Here is a 16,074-nt window from a genome sequence, read left to right on the forward strand (position 1 = left end):
TTGTAATATAAATTTAGATTGGCTAAATATTAAAATGCTCATATGAGTGGTTTTTTTCTCTTTCCTGGAGAGAAGTTGATTTGCAAATTGTGCTCTTTATTGTTTTTATTGTCTAAAATCTTTCCTGATGTACAAATTCTTATGTTTCAGAAATCATTCCTACTTTGCTTATCTTCCTGTGCCATCATATCCATCAGCAATTTGATGATCCCGACATCTTTGTGCCTAGACCTCTCGACCAAACAAGAAGTTAGAAACCAATGTTCCTGTAAAGATATGCACTCCTGTGTCCTCTAGAAAACTCAAATGCAATGTGAAAGGATTATAAGAAGTGCTTGTTGTAGGTACATGCAGGTGCATTAAATAGGGTGTCAGGGAAATACTCACCAAGAGAGTACTATTGGATCCAAAGCTTAAAGAAGAAAGACAATAAGCCATGCAAATATTCCAGGGAAACTTTATCCAGGCAGAAAACGATTAAAAAACTTTAAAGTTATTTATATGTGTTACTTCTTTGTCTTAGCTTGGGTTTCACCACTCCCATCCCATACAGACTTGAGAAAAAATTTGAATGGAGATATTTTATTTGGAAGATAACCATAGCAGAAGCGGACAGTGCAACAGGGATGGGAGAAGAGCCAGAAAAGTATAAACTGCAGAGCAGGTTACACTGCGCACAACTGAGGGCCCTCTACATGTGGGGTAAAATGTGTCTCAGAATTGTCTCACTGAGGCATGAGATAAACCAAATTCTTGGTTAGTTTACACTTAGTTTTTAAGGGCTAGAGAAATTGCTTACCTAGAAAAACTGAAAAACAGGAGTTGCAGTGTATAGGAAATAGCTCTAGCATTGAAAATGGGTTTTAGATGTACACCAGTGGGGTACGGATGGACTTTAACATCTCCTGAGTGAGTGAAGTCGCTCAGTCGTGTCCGACTCTTTGCGACCCCATGAACTGTAGCCCACCAGGCTCCCCCATCCATGGGGTTTTCCAGGCAAGAATACTGGATTGGGTTGCCATTTCCTTCTCCAGGAGATCTGCCCGACCCAGGGATTGAATTCAGGTCTCCCACATTGTGGGCAGACGCTTTACCGTCAGAGCCGACAGGGAAGTCCTTAGCATCTCCTACTGTCCCTCAGGTCTGACTGATTCTGTTCAGTACATTTCGCTTAAACCTCTCTGCTGCATTTGTGTCACTATTGCCGCCTTTTAAGTCTTTACCATAAACTGACTGACTTTCATGCTCTAACAAGCAGAAGCTCCATTTTTATAACAATCCTTTTTTCATGTTCACTTCACTCTTCTGAAACAAAAGTTACAGAAAAAAATACACCGTATAAAATAATTGTAAAGCACTCATGTAAATAGTATACTAACAATAACCTAAAAGGAAAATAAAAAATAACTTATAATAAAGTAATATGCATTTCAATAAGTATGCCCTGAAAAATAACCACAGAGGAACACCAAGTGATACATCGTAATCCACCACATAGACTATTACAATGATATTGAATAGGTAGGTAACTGAGATATCAGGAACAATGTAGTCATTGCTGATATAATTTCCCCCCAATTAACAATTTATTGTATAGCTTCAGAAAACCCAAGTGCAAGTTTCCCATTATGTATAAAGTCCTTGTATGTCTGAAAATATTAGTGTGTATTAAAATAAAGTATCATTACAAACTCGGGTAAATTCAAGCAACTGTTTTACCGAGCTATTATAATTTTATTGATCACAATCCCCATGCTATGAATTTTATCCCCATGACACATTTATTTTGCAACTGAGAGCTTGCACCACTTCATCTCCTCACACATTTTGCTCATCTTCCAATGCTCCTTCCTTCCCCTCTGACCAACTACCAGTTTTTTCCCTCAAACTATAACTCATTTCTGTTTTGTTATGTTTTTTCATTTTATTTTATATTCTGCATATAAGTAATACTTCATGGCATTTGTCTTACTCTGACTGACTTTTTTTACGTAGCATAAGATAGATCCATCCATGCTACTGAAAATAGCTAGAGTCCATTCATTTTATGGCTGAATAATATCCCATTATGCCTGTCATGCTGCAGTCAATGTGGTCACAAAGAATTGGACATGACTTAATGAATGAAAAACAAATTTTATACACACACACATACACACACGTGTGTGTTGTGTATGTGTGTGTGTAATATGGGCTTCCCTGGTGGCTCAGGTAGTAAAGAATCTGCCTGCAATGTAGGAGACCTAAGTTCAGTCCCTAAGTTGGGAAGATCCAATGGAGCGGGGAATGACTACCCATTCCAGTATTCTTGCCTGGATAATTCCATGGACAGAGGAGTCTGGCAGGCTATAGTCCATGGTGTCACAAAGAGCTGGACACTACTGAGCGACTAACACGTTCACTGTCATGTATAATACAATGTGTTGTGTGTGTATGTATGTGTATATAGAATATTTCTCAGCCATAAAAAGAATGGACTCTTGCCATTTTCAGCAGCATAGATAGATCTATCTTATGACACTAAGTGAGTGCACGCACACACACACACACACACACACATATATATATATGTATATATATATATATATATAATCTTACTTCTGTATCCATCCATGGGCACTTAGATTACTACCATATCTTGGCAATTATGAAGAATGCTTTGTTATCTTGAGATATATTCCCTCTATATACACTTTCTTCAGAACTTTTACTATAGATCAATGTTTGACTTTGTTGAATAATTTTTCTGCATCTATTGAGATGACAGTGTGATTTTTATCCTTCATTTTTAATACAGTATTTCAAGTTAATGAATTGTGGATATTGAACTATAATGAATCCCTGGAATTAATCTCTTTGACCATTTAAAATTATCATAAAAAGATAATTTTAAAGCATTATTTAATTCAGTTTACTAATTGAAGATGTTTACATCTATGTTTACCAGAAATATTGACCTATAATTTTCTTGTTTTTCTTTCCTTTTTTTAGTGTCTTTGTTTTTGATATCAAGGTAATACTAGTCTCTTAGAATGAGTTTGAAATTCTTTGCTCCTTTTAAATGTTTCAGAATAGTTACTAGCTCTTCTTTAAATGTTTGGTATAACCATACTGTCAAGCTGTCTGATCCTGGTGTTTGTTGGGAATTCTTTTTATTACTGACTCAACCATTACTGGTGATCAATTTGGTAATATTTTATATTTCTTCTTGATTCAGTTTTGGAAGGTTGTATATTTCTAGGAATATTTCCATGGTTTTCCATTTTATTGCTGTATAGTTATTTGCTGAAACTCCAATACTTTGGCCACCTGATGTAAAGAACTGACACATTTGATAAGACCCTGATGCTGGGAAAGATTGAAGGTGGGAGAAGGGGACGACAGAGGATGAGATGGTTGGATGGCATCACCAACTCAATGGACATGAGTTTGAGTATACTCCCAGGATTTGGTGATGGACAGGGAGGGCTGGCGTGCTGCAGTCCATGGGGTCGCAAAGAGTCAGACATGCTTGAGCGACAGAACTGAACTGACAGTTATTTGTAATAATCCCTTATAATGTATTTTTGTGGTTTCAGTTGTTACTTGTATTTCTGATATTATTTGAAATCTCTCTTTTGTTTATGATGAATCAGGCCAAAGGTTTATCAATTTTATCTTTTCAGAGAATGAGATCATAGATTCCTTGATCTTTTCTATTTTATTAGTCTCTATTTCATTTATTTCTGCTCCAATCTTTATGGTATCTTTCCTTCAACTAATGCTGGGTGTTGGTCTTTCTTCTTGTTCCAGTTTCCTTAGATGTAAGGTTATGCTGCTTGAGATATTTTTTCCCGGTTTATTAAGGAAGACTTATATCACCATAATCATCATCTTTGGAGGTGCTTTTGCACAATGGTGTAGATTTTGAATTGCTGTGTTTCATTTTCATTTGTCTCCAGAAAATTAAAAATTTCCTCAGGATTCTTCACTCATCCCTTGCTTATTTAGTAGCATAATTTTTACCCTCCATGTGCTTGAGCTTTTAGCATCTTTTTTCTTATAGCTTATTTCTGATCTCTTACTGCCTAGTTAGAAAAAAACTGCTTCTTTATTTCTGTCTTTTAAACTTATTGAGTCTTGTTTTGTGGCCTAAAATGTGCACACTAATCTCATAATCTCTTTCATGTATATTATTCAAGTGCTTTAAGAAAAGGATTCTCAAAGTCTCATCTCCTTTGTTAAATCACTTAAAAATATTATATAGTTATTATTTTTCTTATTTATATTCATTTCAATGTAATTGTTTCACATGTGTGTCCCTACTAAACACTAGTTTTTAGCAAAATTATATAACCATATTTTTAAAAATTAGTGATTAACACATTTATTTATTCAATACAACTATAAATGTTGAATAAATGAACATTTTGAACTAGATTCATCTTTGGTCTCTCTGTCTACTTATATCAATTTTGTGTTCTGTATCTTCATTATTAAATTTTATAAAAATTGTGCTGCCTGATTTATTAAAACCATTCATTGTTTATATAATCATTTAGTGTTTAAATTGTGAATTTTGTAGCTTTGTCTTTTAATATCTTTTTTCTATTGCATAGAAGCAATTATATACCTAATTTTAATTGGAGTTTGGTATTAAAAAGATCTATATATCAGGGCCTAGAGAATAAAATACAGAGTATGGGACTATGACTAGGAAATTTCTGTTTCAAGGAGTTTTCTTTTCTCATAAATTATATTAACCAAGAGATTTGTATTGGCAAAATTGTCTTAGAGGACATTGTGAACTAAGAAACTTACCATTAGTTGTCCTTTAAAGATGGACAGCCCTTACTTCTGGTATAGGCATATATAAGAGAAGAACCTTTCTCTACAAAGCCAGTTCATTCTTGGGCAATTTTCCTATCCACCTACTTTGTTCCTAGTATTTGTTTTCATCTCTCTACTTCATGAGTCTTAGTTCTATATTTTTGTTTTCTAGTATATTTGGTTATATTTTATATATATTTAATATTTTGAGTTTTTATCCTAATTCATTGACTTTTTAAGATTCCTTCCTTTATGCATTCCTTTCTTTTTTTTTAAGTATATTTCTTGGTTTTTTCTTTCTTTCAATAATTGCTTATTTACAAGTTCATGTCTAAGTATACTTATAGGAGAATAAAGGCTATTATAAACTGTTTCATGACCTTAAATGCATTTTCTGTTATCTATATAATTGCCATGCCTTATAACACTTCAATGAAAAGGTGACTTGTTACTTATCAATACCAGTATCAAGATCATTGAGATAGCCAAGCTGAAATTGAATAATAAAACTTTAGAGTTGGAAGGACCTCAAAGATTATTTAATAATGCAGTTTTTGCATTTGCATATAGATAAGGTCAGTAGAAGTTGAATTACTTGTGTAAAGTCATATAATTAGTTTGAGATGGGGTGCGGGGAGTGGATACCTGTTCTTTGATACCTTTGCAAAGCTTTTTCTACTGAATTCCATGACTTCTGTTGGTCTGACACTCAGAACTGACATTCTTAAAAGTAATCAGATATCAAAGATACTAGAAAACTCTGATACAATGATTATTATGTATACATTATTATGATATAGTGTATTATTATGTAGAAGAGAGATAATCTAGATATATAAATGTATGATACACTTTGGCACATAGAATGTAATGGTAGTCATAGAGAATGAAACCTAACAAGAGAAAATGGCATAGAATTGGACTTTGGATAGCTGTAATATTAATAGGATGGATAAAAATAGACTAAAAATAGCACTATAAGATGTAAAAAGAATACCTGGATAGAAGAAAATCCAGAAAAGATCAAAGGAGCAAAGATTTTCAAGAAGCAGAAAATAAAATGAAGAAGATGAGAAGTGAAAATGTCCATTAGTTTGCATATATGTGGGAGATTTTTGTCATTAGAACAAGTTATTTCTGTAAATTATTGGGCCAAACTGAGGTTTAAGTTATTAGGGGAGTCCTTGTGAGGAGATCTTAAGGAGATAGTGACAAAATTCTTTGCTTGACTAAACTTTACTCAGGCTTCCGAACCTTCTCCTAGGCCTATCTGTAGACTTCTTTATATAATTCAGTTTTGGCAAGAGTCTTGCTAAGTCACTTTAGTCAGAATCCTCCACCCCGACTCGGACTCCCTCTTTAATATCTGACACACTGATATCTGATCAGATTTCTTATTTTGCACAATCCCCCACGGGATATCTGATCACCCCGGTCCATCTTTAGCAATACATCTATTAGATGGGCTTTGCCAGAATTCCCCATGCCCCTGATGTTTTCCCTTATTTTACATCTACAGACCACAGCCCTGTTCTTTGGCTATAAAGCCCTATTTGCATGTGCTATATTTAGAGTTAAATCCTATCTGTCACCGACAATGCAAAATTTCATCATAGTATTCCCTATATCTGTTATGATAGTGACACCTCCACCCCCAAATAAAGTCTTCCTTGCTGTGATTTGACAAATGTCTTTGAACATTTATTTTTTCTTAAACAATATAATAAATTAGAATAATTTTTCAAAAGTTTACTATCGAAGGGGAAGAAAGTATAATGTATTGTTTGGAGAGAAAAGTACAGTGGTAGAAACTTCTGTTTAATTTTTATGTTATGTAAATAATAAAGATAAGATTTAAATCAGAAATTAGAAAATTGTTTGTGAGAGCAGGAAGACTCAATGACTAAAAATCTTCCAGAAGGCTGGAGGACCTGCCTGGGAGCTTACCTGCCATAGCAGAGAAGGGCTGTGCAGATGCACGTGGCTATGGACTGAGAAAAACAGGGCGTTTTTTGTTGCAAGGACTTTTGTTTTCTCAGGGAAGCAGGGGCAGAGTATGGAGAGGCTGAGGAGTGAAAAAGGGAGGAAGAGGGAGGAAGAATCAAAGTGTGGGAATTGTGAGAGAGTTTTGAATTAACTACTGAAGTGAAATGAAGAGCAATTTTGTCATAATATACAGCAAGTTTGGGACAAAAAGAGAATTAGAATATGAATCTCTCAACTTGCAGTACAAATAATATTAGGTTGGTGCAACTGTAATTGTTGTTTCGGACCGTGAATTTTAAATCATTATAACTAGGCTCAAACACACCTTTAATAATTAAAATAGGAATGATAACAATCAACACATCTTTTGCCAATAAGAAATAAGTTTATTCCTGCAGCATAAAAATTTGTACTTTGGGATTCAGTAAACTCTTGAAAAGCATTTTCTACCTCCGGCTGGTTGTGGAAGAATTTTCCCTGCAAATAGTTGTCAAGATGTTTAAAGGCAACTGTGATATTGGAGAAGACTCTTGAGAGTCCCTTGGACTGCAAGGAGATCCAACCAGTCCGTTATAAAGATCAGTCCTGGGTGTTCACTGGAAGGACTGATGTTGAAGCTGAAACTCCAATCCTTTGGCCACCTGATGTGAAGAGCTGACTCATTTGAAAAGACCCTGATTCTGAGAAAGACTGAAGGCAGGAGGAATAGGGGATGACAGAGGATGAGATGGTTGGATGGCATCACCGACTCAATGAACATGAGTTTGGGTAAACTCCAGGAGTTGGTGATGGACAGGGAGGCCTGGCATGTTGCAGTCCATGGGGTTGCAAAGAGTCAGACACAACTGAGCAACTGAACTGAACTGAACTGATGGGGGATAAGGCAAAATTTCATAGCCCAGTTCGTTCAGCTTCTGAAGCATTGGTTGTGCAACGTGCAGTCTGACGTTGTCACGGGGAAGAACTGGGCCCTTTCTGCTGACCAATGCTAAGTGCAGGTGTTTCAGCTTTCAGTGAGTCTCATCAATTTGCTGACCATGTTTCTCAGATGTAATGGTTTCATGAGGATTCAGAAAGCTGTAGTGGATCAGCAGGGCAGCAGACAACCAAACAGTGACCATGACCCTTTTTTTTTTTTTTTTTGGTGCAGGTTTGGCTTTGGGAAGTGCTTTGGAATTTCTCAGTCCAACCACTGAGCTGGTCGTCACTGGTTGTCTTATAAAACCCACTTTTCATCACACATCACAATCTGATCAAGAAATGAGTCATTGTTGTGTACAGTAAGAGAAGCTGACACTTCAAATCGACATTTAAAAAAAAAATCTTTGGTCAGTTCATGAGACACCCATTTTTGACCTTTTTCACCTTTCCAATTTGCTTAAAATGCCAAACAACCATAGAATGGTCAATGTTGAGTTCTTTGGCAACCTCTCTCATAAGAGGATTAGCTTTGATGATCGCTCTCAATTGGTCATTGTCAACTTCCAATGGCCAGGCACTACACTCCTCAGCTTCAAGACTCTCATCTCCTTTGCAAAACTTCTTGACCACCAGCATACTGTATGTTCCTTAGCAGTTTCTGGGCCATTATTGATGTAGAAAATTATGTCCAGTGTTTTATGACTCATTTTAAACACAAGTAACAAAGTTGCTTGCATTTGCTTTCTGTCTGACATCATTTCCATGGTTTATACAAAAAAAAAAAAAAAACTCAAGCAAAAAATATAAAGTGAGAAATGTGTGTTAAAATGATGTATAGCAAAAAATAAAGTAAAATGATGTATAACATAATCACATTTTTTTAAGAATGGATTCCAAGATCAAAGACAAATGCCAGCAATGTGAAAGCTGCAATTACTTTTGCACTAACCTAATATCCTCTCAGGTAGGTACTAAGCTTAAACATAAAGTAAAAAATAATTGGATGTTTTAGGAGTGATTGATATGTTATTCGTTTAATATATATGAACACGCACTAAATGGGTAAAAAATTAGCACCATTGATATCGTACATGAGAGAAAACTCTGCAATATATCTATCACTCATATTCACTCTACTTAAAGGAAAGAAAGGAACTATAACTTGATATTTTAAAACTATGTCTGACAAGTTCAAAAAGTATAAGGGCTTAAAAGCAGAAGAATAAGATAGATTAAATTCCTGATTTCCATTCTAGACCAATATTTGAGCCATACAGCTAGTATGATTCATAAATTCAGGGCAATTTACTTGTATCAATTTATCGACCCATCAGCAGGGTATGAGAGCACCTGTCAGGCTTAATTTTTGCTAACATATTAATATTTGTAAACTTTATTTTTTGAAAGGTGATAAAAATTAACATGAAAAGAGAAAAACTGAATTGTGTTTCTTGTTTAACTTTTTAAATTTTGAAAATGTTTTGTTGTGTGCTTATCCTTTCCCAAATACGAATATATTATACAGCTCATTTGTCTATTGACTTTTTTTGGTTATCTTACAATTGATTTTCATGAGATTTATTATACTAAAGTATTTACACTTTGACTCAAACAGACTGGTTACTAATGTTGATTTATAACCACCATATTCTCAAAGAATTTGGGGCAATTTGCACCAATTTATCAGCACTGGTTATTGATAATGGTACAATTTGCAAGTTTCACTTGGTCTTTGTAAGGCTCCCAGTGAGGTTTGTCTTTGGAGTTGGTTACATGAATACATGATGCCTAGCAGGATACAGCAACCCTGTCTTGGTTCCAAAATGTTCCATAACCACATCAGTGATTATTGATTTGAGAAAGAAGAGTATATGGTACAGACTTTACAAGGATAATGGAATAGGGAAATCACACCAGATCAGTTCAGACTCCTTGCTATGAGGCAGCCCTTGGTTGTGACTCACATTGTAATTAATGCTGTTGGGCCGGTGGCCGGGACGAGCAACCTGAGGAGTGGTGGCTGCATAGGCACAGGAGGGCCTAGAGGAGCTATCCCCCGTTGAAGGTCAGGAACAGAAGTGGTAAGGAGATACCCATCATCCAAGGTAAGGAGCAGCGGGTGTGCTTTCCTGGAGCAGCCGTGAAGAGATACCCCATGCCCAACGTAAGAGAAACCAAGTAAGATGGTATGTGTTGCAAGAGGGCATCAGAGGGCAGACACACTGAAACCATACTCACAGAAAACTAGGCAATCTAATCACACTAGGACCACAGCCTTGTCTAAATCAATGAAACCAAGCCATGCCTGCAGGGCAACGCAAGACAGGTGGGTCATGGTGGAGAGGTCTGACAGAAAGTGGTCCACTGGAGAAGGAAATGGCAAGCCACTTCAGTATTCTTGCCTTGAGAACCCCATGAACAGTATGAAAAGGCAATATGATAGGATACCAAAAGAGGAACTCCCCAGGTCATTAGGTGCCCAATATGCTACTGGAGATCAGAGGAGAAATAACTACAGAAAGAATGAAGGGATGGAGCCAAAGCAAAAACAATACCAGTTGTGGATGTGACTGGTGATAGAAGCAAGATCCAATGCTGTAAAGAGCAATATTGCATAGGAACCTGGAATGTCAGGTCCATGAATCAAGGCAAATTGGAAGTGGTCAAACAAGAGATGGCAAGGGCGAACATCAACATTCTAGGAATCAGCGAACTAAGATGGACTAGAATGGGTGAATTTAACTCAGATGACCATTATATCTACTACTGCGGGCAGGAATCCCTCAGAAGAAATGGAGTAGCCATCATGGTCAACACAAGAGTCTGAAATGCGGTACTTGGATGCAATCTCAGAAACAACAGAATGATCTCTGTTCATCTCCAAGGCAAACCATTCAATATCACAGTTATCCAAGTCTATGCCCCAACAGGTAATGCTGAAGAAGCTGAAGTTGAACGGTTTTATGAAGACCTTCAAGATCTTTTAGAACTAACACCCAAAAGAGATGTCCCTTTCATTATAGGGGACTGGATGCAAAAGTAGGAAGTCAAGAAACACCTGGAGTAATAGGCAAATTTGGCCTTGGAATGTGGAATGAAGCAGTGCAACGACTAATAGAGTTTTGCCAAGAAAATGCACTGCTCATAGCAAACACCCTCTTCCAACAACACAAGAGAAGACTCTACACATGGATATCACCAGATGGTCAACACCAATATCAGATTGATTATATTCTTTGCAGCCAAAGATGGAGAAGCTCTATAGAGTCAACAAAAACAAGACCAGGAGCTGACTGTGGCTCAGATCATGAACTCCTTATTACCAAATTCAGACTCAAATTGAAGAAAGTACGGAAAACCACTAGACCATTCAGGTATGACTTAAATCAAATTCCTAATGATTATACAGTGGAAGTGAGATATAGGTTTAAGGGCCTAGATCTGATAGATACAGTGCCTGATGAACTATGGAATGAGGTTCGTGACATTGTACAGGAGACAGGGATCAAGACCATCCCCATGGAAAAGAAATGCAAAAAGCAAAATGGCTGTCTGGGGAGGCCTTACAAATAGCTGTGAAAAGAAGAGAGGTGAAAAGCAAAGGAGAAAAGGAAAGATATAAGCATCTGAATGCAGAATTCCAAAGAATAGCAAGAAGAGATAAGAAAGCCTTCTTCAGTGATCAATTCAAAGAAATAGAGGAAAACAACAGAATAGGAAAGACTAGAGATCTCTTCAAGAAAATCAGAGATACCAAGGGAACAGTTCATGCAAAGATGGGCTCCATAAAGGACAGAAATAGTCTGGACCTAACAGAAGCAAGAATACATGGAAGAACTGTACAAAAAAGATCTTCACGACTCAGATAGTCATGATGATGTGATCACTAATCTAGAACCAGATATCTTGGAACGTGAAGTCACGTGGGCCTTAGAAAGCATCACTATGAACAAAGCTAGTGGAGGTGATGGAATTCCAGTTGAGCTGTTTCAAACCCTGAAAGATGATGCTGTGAAATGTTGCACTCAATATGCCAGCAAATTTGGAAAACTCAGCAGTGGTCACAGGACTGGAAAAGGTCAGTTTTCATTCCAATCGCAAAGAAAGGCAATGCCAAAGAATGCTCAAACTACCACACAATTGCACTCATCTCACACGCTAGTAAAGTAATGCTCAAAATTCTCCAAACCAGGCTTCAGCAATACGTGAACCGTGAACTCCCTGATGTTCAAGCTGGTTTTAGAAACAGCAGAGGAAACAGAGATCAAATTTCCAGCATCCGCTGGATCATGGAAAAAGCAAGAGAGTTCCCGAAAAACATCTATTTCTGCTTTATTGACTATGCCAAAGCCTTTGACTGTGTGGATCACAATCAACTGTGGAAAATTCTGAAAGAGATGGGAATACCAGACCACCTGACCTGCCTCTTGAGAAATCTGTCTGCAGGCCAGGAAGCAACAGTTAGAACTGGACATGGAACAACAGACTGGTTCCAAATAGGAAAAGGAGTATGTCAAGGCTGTATATTGTCACCCTGCTTATTTAACTTCTATGCAGAGTACATCATGAGAAACGCTGGACTGGAAGAAACACAAGCTGGAATCAAGATTGTCGGGAGAAATATCAATAAGCTCAGCTATGCAGATGACACCACCCTTATGGCAGAAAGCGAAGAGGAACTAAAAAGCCTCTTGATGAAAGTGAAAGAGGAGAGCGAAAAAGTTGGCTTAGAGCTCAACATTTAGAAAATGAAGATCATGGCATCCAGTCCCATCACTTCATGGGAAATAGATGGGGAAACAGTGTCAGACTTTATTTGGGGGTGGGGGGGCTTCAAAATCACTGCAGATGGTGACTGCAGCCATAAAATTAAAAGACGCTTACTCCTTGGAAGAAAAGTTATGACCAACCTAGATAGTATATTCAAAAGCAGAGACATTACTTTGCCAACTAAGGTCCATCTAGTCAAGGCTGTTTTTCCTGTGGTCATGTATGTATGTGAAGAAGGCTGAGCACCGAAGAACTGATGGTTTTGAACTGTGGTGTTGGAGAAGACTCTTGAGAGTCCCTTGGACTGCAAGGAGATCCAACCAGTCCATTCTAAAGGAGATCAACCCTGGGATTTCTTTGGAAGGAATGATGCTGAAGCTGAAGCTCCAGCACTTTGGCCACCTCATGCGAAGAGTTGAATCATTGGAAAAGACTTTGATGCTGGGAGGGATTGGGGGCGGGAGGAGAAGGGGACGACAGAGGATGAGATGGCTGAATGGCATCAGTGACTTGATGGACGTGAGTTTGAGTGATCTCCAGGAATTGGTGATGGACAGAGAGGCCTGGCGTGCTGCGATTCATGGGGTCGCAAAGAGTCGGACACGACTGAGTGACTGAACTGAACTGATATTGTATTTTCCTGCAGTAAATGGTGGATTTGTAAACATTGCTATCTTTGGTTCTGTGAATACTGATTGGAAAATGAACCCTGTATAACTGGTACCATGAAAAAGTGAAAGTGAAAGATAGTGAAGCCACTCAGTCATGTTCGACTCTTTGCGACCCCATGGACTGTAGTCTACCAGGCCTCTCTGTCCAAGGGATTTCCAGGGAAGAGTACCAGAGTGGGTTGTCAGCCATCATTAGTACAGATTAATTTAATAATTCAGTTTTTATAAATCAAAATTATTTCTGTTTTTGTGATTTCTTTCCTAGACATTAACCTGAGATAATTGAAAGAGCAACTCCGTCCTTGCTATTTTATACCTGCCTTTAAAGTGCTGAGGTGTTGATTTACTTAAGGATTATACATACATTGCCTATTTGCAGGTGACTAATGAAGAGAAAAATAACACCTCTTCTGGAAATTTATTTAGCCTAAGGTACTTCACTTAAATTACTTTGAACAGAGTCAATTATGAAAATATGCCTTCAGTACTTAAATTTCAGATACTAACAGATATTTCCAAGAGGGATCTTATTTCTTACAACTTATGTGATATTTTGATACCTGGAAAATAAGACACAATCATGTAAAGTGTTTTCTCCCAGAGTTCAACAGCAAAAATATAGAACACAGAGCAGTCAAGAATGTTATTTTAAGAAATGGCAAAGATGGTAATTATTATATATTCAGAGATCCTGGACCCTACAAAAGCATTGTCTCAATTACTTCAGCTCAGAACCTCAGAGGTGTCCAACTCTTTGCGATCCCATGGACTGCAGCACTGCCAGGCTTCCCTGTCCACCACCAACTACTGAAGCTTACTCAAACTCATGTCCATCAAGTCGGTGATGCCATCCAACCATCTCATCCTCTGTTTTCCCCTTCTCCTGCCTTCAATCTTTCCCAGCATCAGAGTGTTTTCCATTGAATCAGTTCTTCTCATAAGGTGGCCAAAGTATTGGAGCTTCAGCTTCAGCATCAGTCCTTCTAATGACTATTCAGGACTGATTTCCTTTAGGATTGACTGATTTGATTTCCTAGCAGTCCAAGGGACTCTTAGGAGTCTTGTCCAACACCACTGTTCAAAAGTATCAATTCTTTGATGCTCAGCTTTCTTAATGGTCCAACTCTCACATGCATACATGACTACTGGAAAAACCATAGCTTTGACTAGACAGAACTTTGTCAGCAAAATAATGTCTCTGCTTTTTAATATGCTCTCTTGGTTTGTAAAGCTTTTTAAACCCAAGCAACAAAAGTAAAATTTTACAAGGAAGGAATACATTGAATTAAAATCCTTATGCACAGCAAAAGACACAATCAACAAAATTAAAAGGTGATCTACAGAATGGGAGGATATATTTGTAAATGATATATCTAATAAGGGGTTGATGTCCTAAATATATAAAGAACTTATAAGACTCATTAGCAAGAAATAATTTTTGATTTAAAAATTGATAGATGATTAGATATTTCTCCAGAGAAGTCATACAAAGACCAATAAGTACACGAAAATGTACTGAACATCACTAAATTCTCAGAGAAATATAAATTCAAACCACAGTGATATATTATTTCATGTTTTTAGAATGGCTACCATCAAAAAGATAAAAGATAACAACTGTTGTAAGAATGTGGAGAAAAGGGAACCCTGGTGTACTGTTGCTAGGAGTGTAAACTGACAAATATTCTGCTTCTGGAAAATAGCATGGAGTTCCCTCAAAAATTAAAAAGAAAACTAGCATATAATCCAATAATTTACATCTGGGTATATTTCCAAAGGGAAAAAAAAAATTCAGTGTCTTGAAGAGATAACTGCATCCCTCTGTTCACTGCCGTATCATTCACTACCTAGGTGTCCATTTACACATAAATGAGCAAAGAAGCTTTGATATAATTTAGAATATATATATTATATAACAAAATATAAAATGGAATATTATTTAACTCTAAAATTTAGAAAATCCTGCTATTTGTAACAACATGGATGGACTTGGAGGGCAGTATGATAAGTGAAATAAGTCAGAGAGAGACAAATGAGCTCATGTATGATCACACTTATACACAGAATCTAAAGCTGTGGAGTTCATTTTTTGAAGGTTTATTACTGTTTTAACTGAAGTAGAGTTGGTTTCTAATGGCATATAGTTTCAGGTGTACAGCACAATCATATATATATATATATTTCAGATTCTGTTGCTTACAGCTTATTACAAAATATTGAATACAGTTCCCTGTCCTTAAGAGTAGGTCCTTATTTGTTATCTATTTTATATATCAGTTCAGTTCAGTTCAGTTGCTCAGTCGTATCCGACTCTTTGCGACCCCATGAATCGCAGCACGCCAGGCCTCCCTGTTCATCACCATCTCCCAGAGTTCACTCAGACTCATGTCTATCAAGTCCGTAATGTCATCCACCATCTCATCCTTAGTCGTCCCCTTCTCCTCCTGCCCCCAATCCCTCCCAGCATCAGAGTCTTTTCCAATGAGTCAACTCTTCTCATGAGGTGGCCAAAGTACTGGAGTTTCAGCTTTAGCATCATTCCTTCCAAAGAAATCCCAGGGTTGATGTCCTTCAGAATGGACTGGTTGGATCTCCTTGCAGTCCAAGGGACTCTCAAGAGTCTTCTCCAACACGACAGTTCAAAAGCATCAATTCTTTGGTGCTCAGCCTTCTTCACAGTCCAACTCTCACATACATACATGACCACAGGAAAAACCATAGCCTTGACTAAACGGAATTATTCAGCAAAGTAATGTCTCTGCTTTTGAATATGCTATCTAGGTTGCTCATAACTTTTCTTCCAAGGAGTAAGCGTCTTTTAATTTCATGGCTGCAGTCACCATCTGCAGTGATTTTGAAGCCCCCCCAAAATAAAGTCTGACACTGTTCCACTGTTTCCCCATCTATTTCACTGAAG

At 37.3% G+C, this 16,074-nt stretch overlaps 1 pseudogene; it reads right to left on the minus strand.

The window, feature by feature from the left end:
* Positions 1-7,122: 7,122 nt before the first annotated feature.
* On the minus strand, positions 7,123-8,480 carry LOC121817055 (histone-lysine N-methyltransferase SETMAR-like; annotated as a pseudogene).
* Positions 8,481-16,074: the final 7,594 nt, after the last annotated feature.

Source organism: Ovis aries, chromosome 18, assembly GCF_016772045.2.
Source record: "Ovis aries strain OAR_USU_Benz2616 breed Rambouillet chromosome 18, ARS-UI_Ramb_v3.0, whole genome shotgun sequence".
Classification (NCBI taxonomy): domain Eukaryota; kingdom Metazoa; phylum Chordata; class Mammalia; order Artiodactyla; family Bovidae; genus Ovis; species Ovis aries.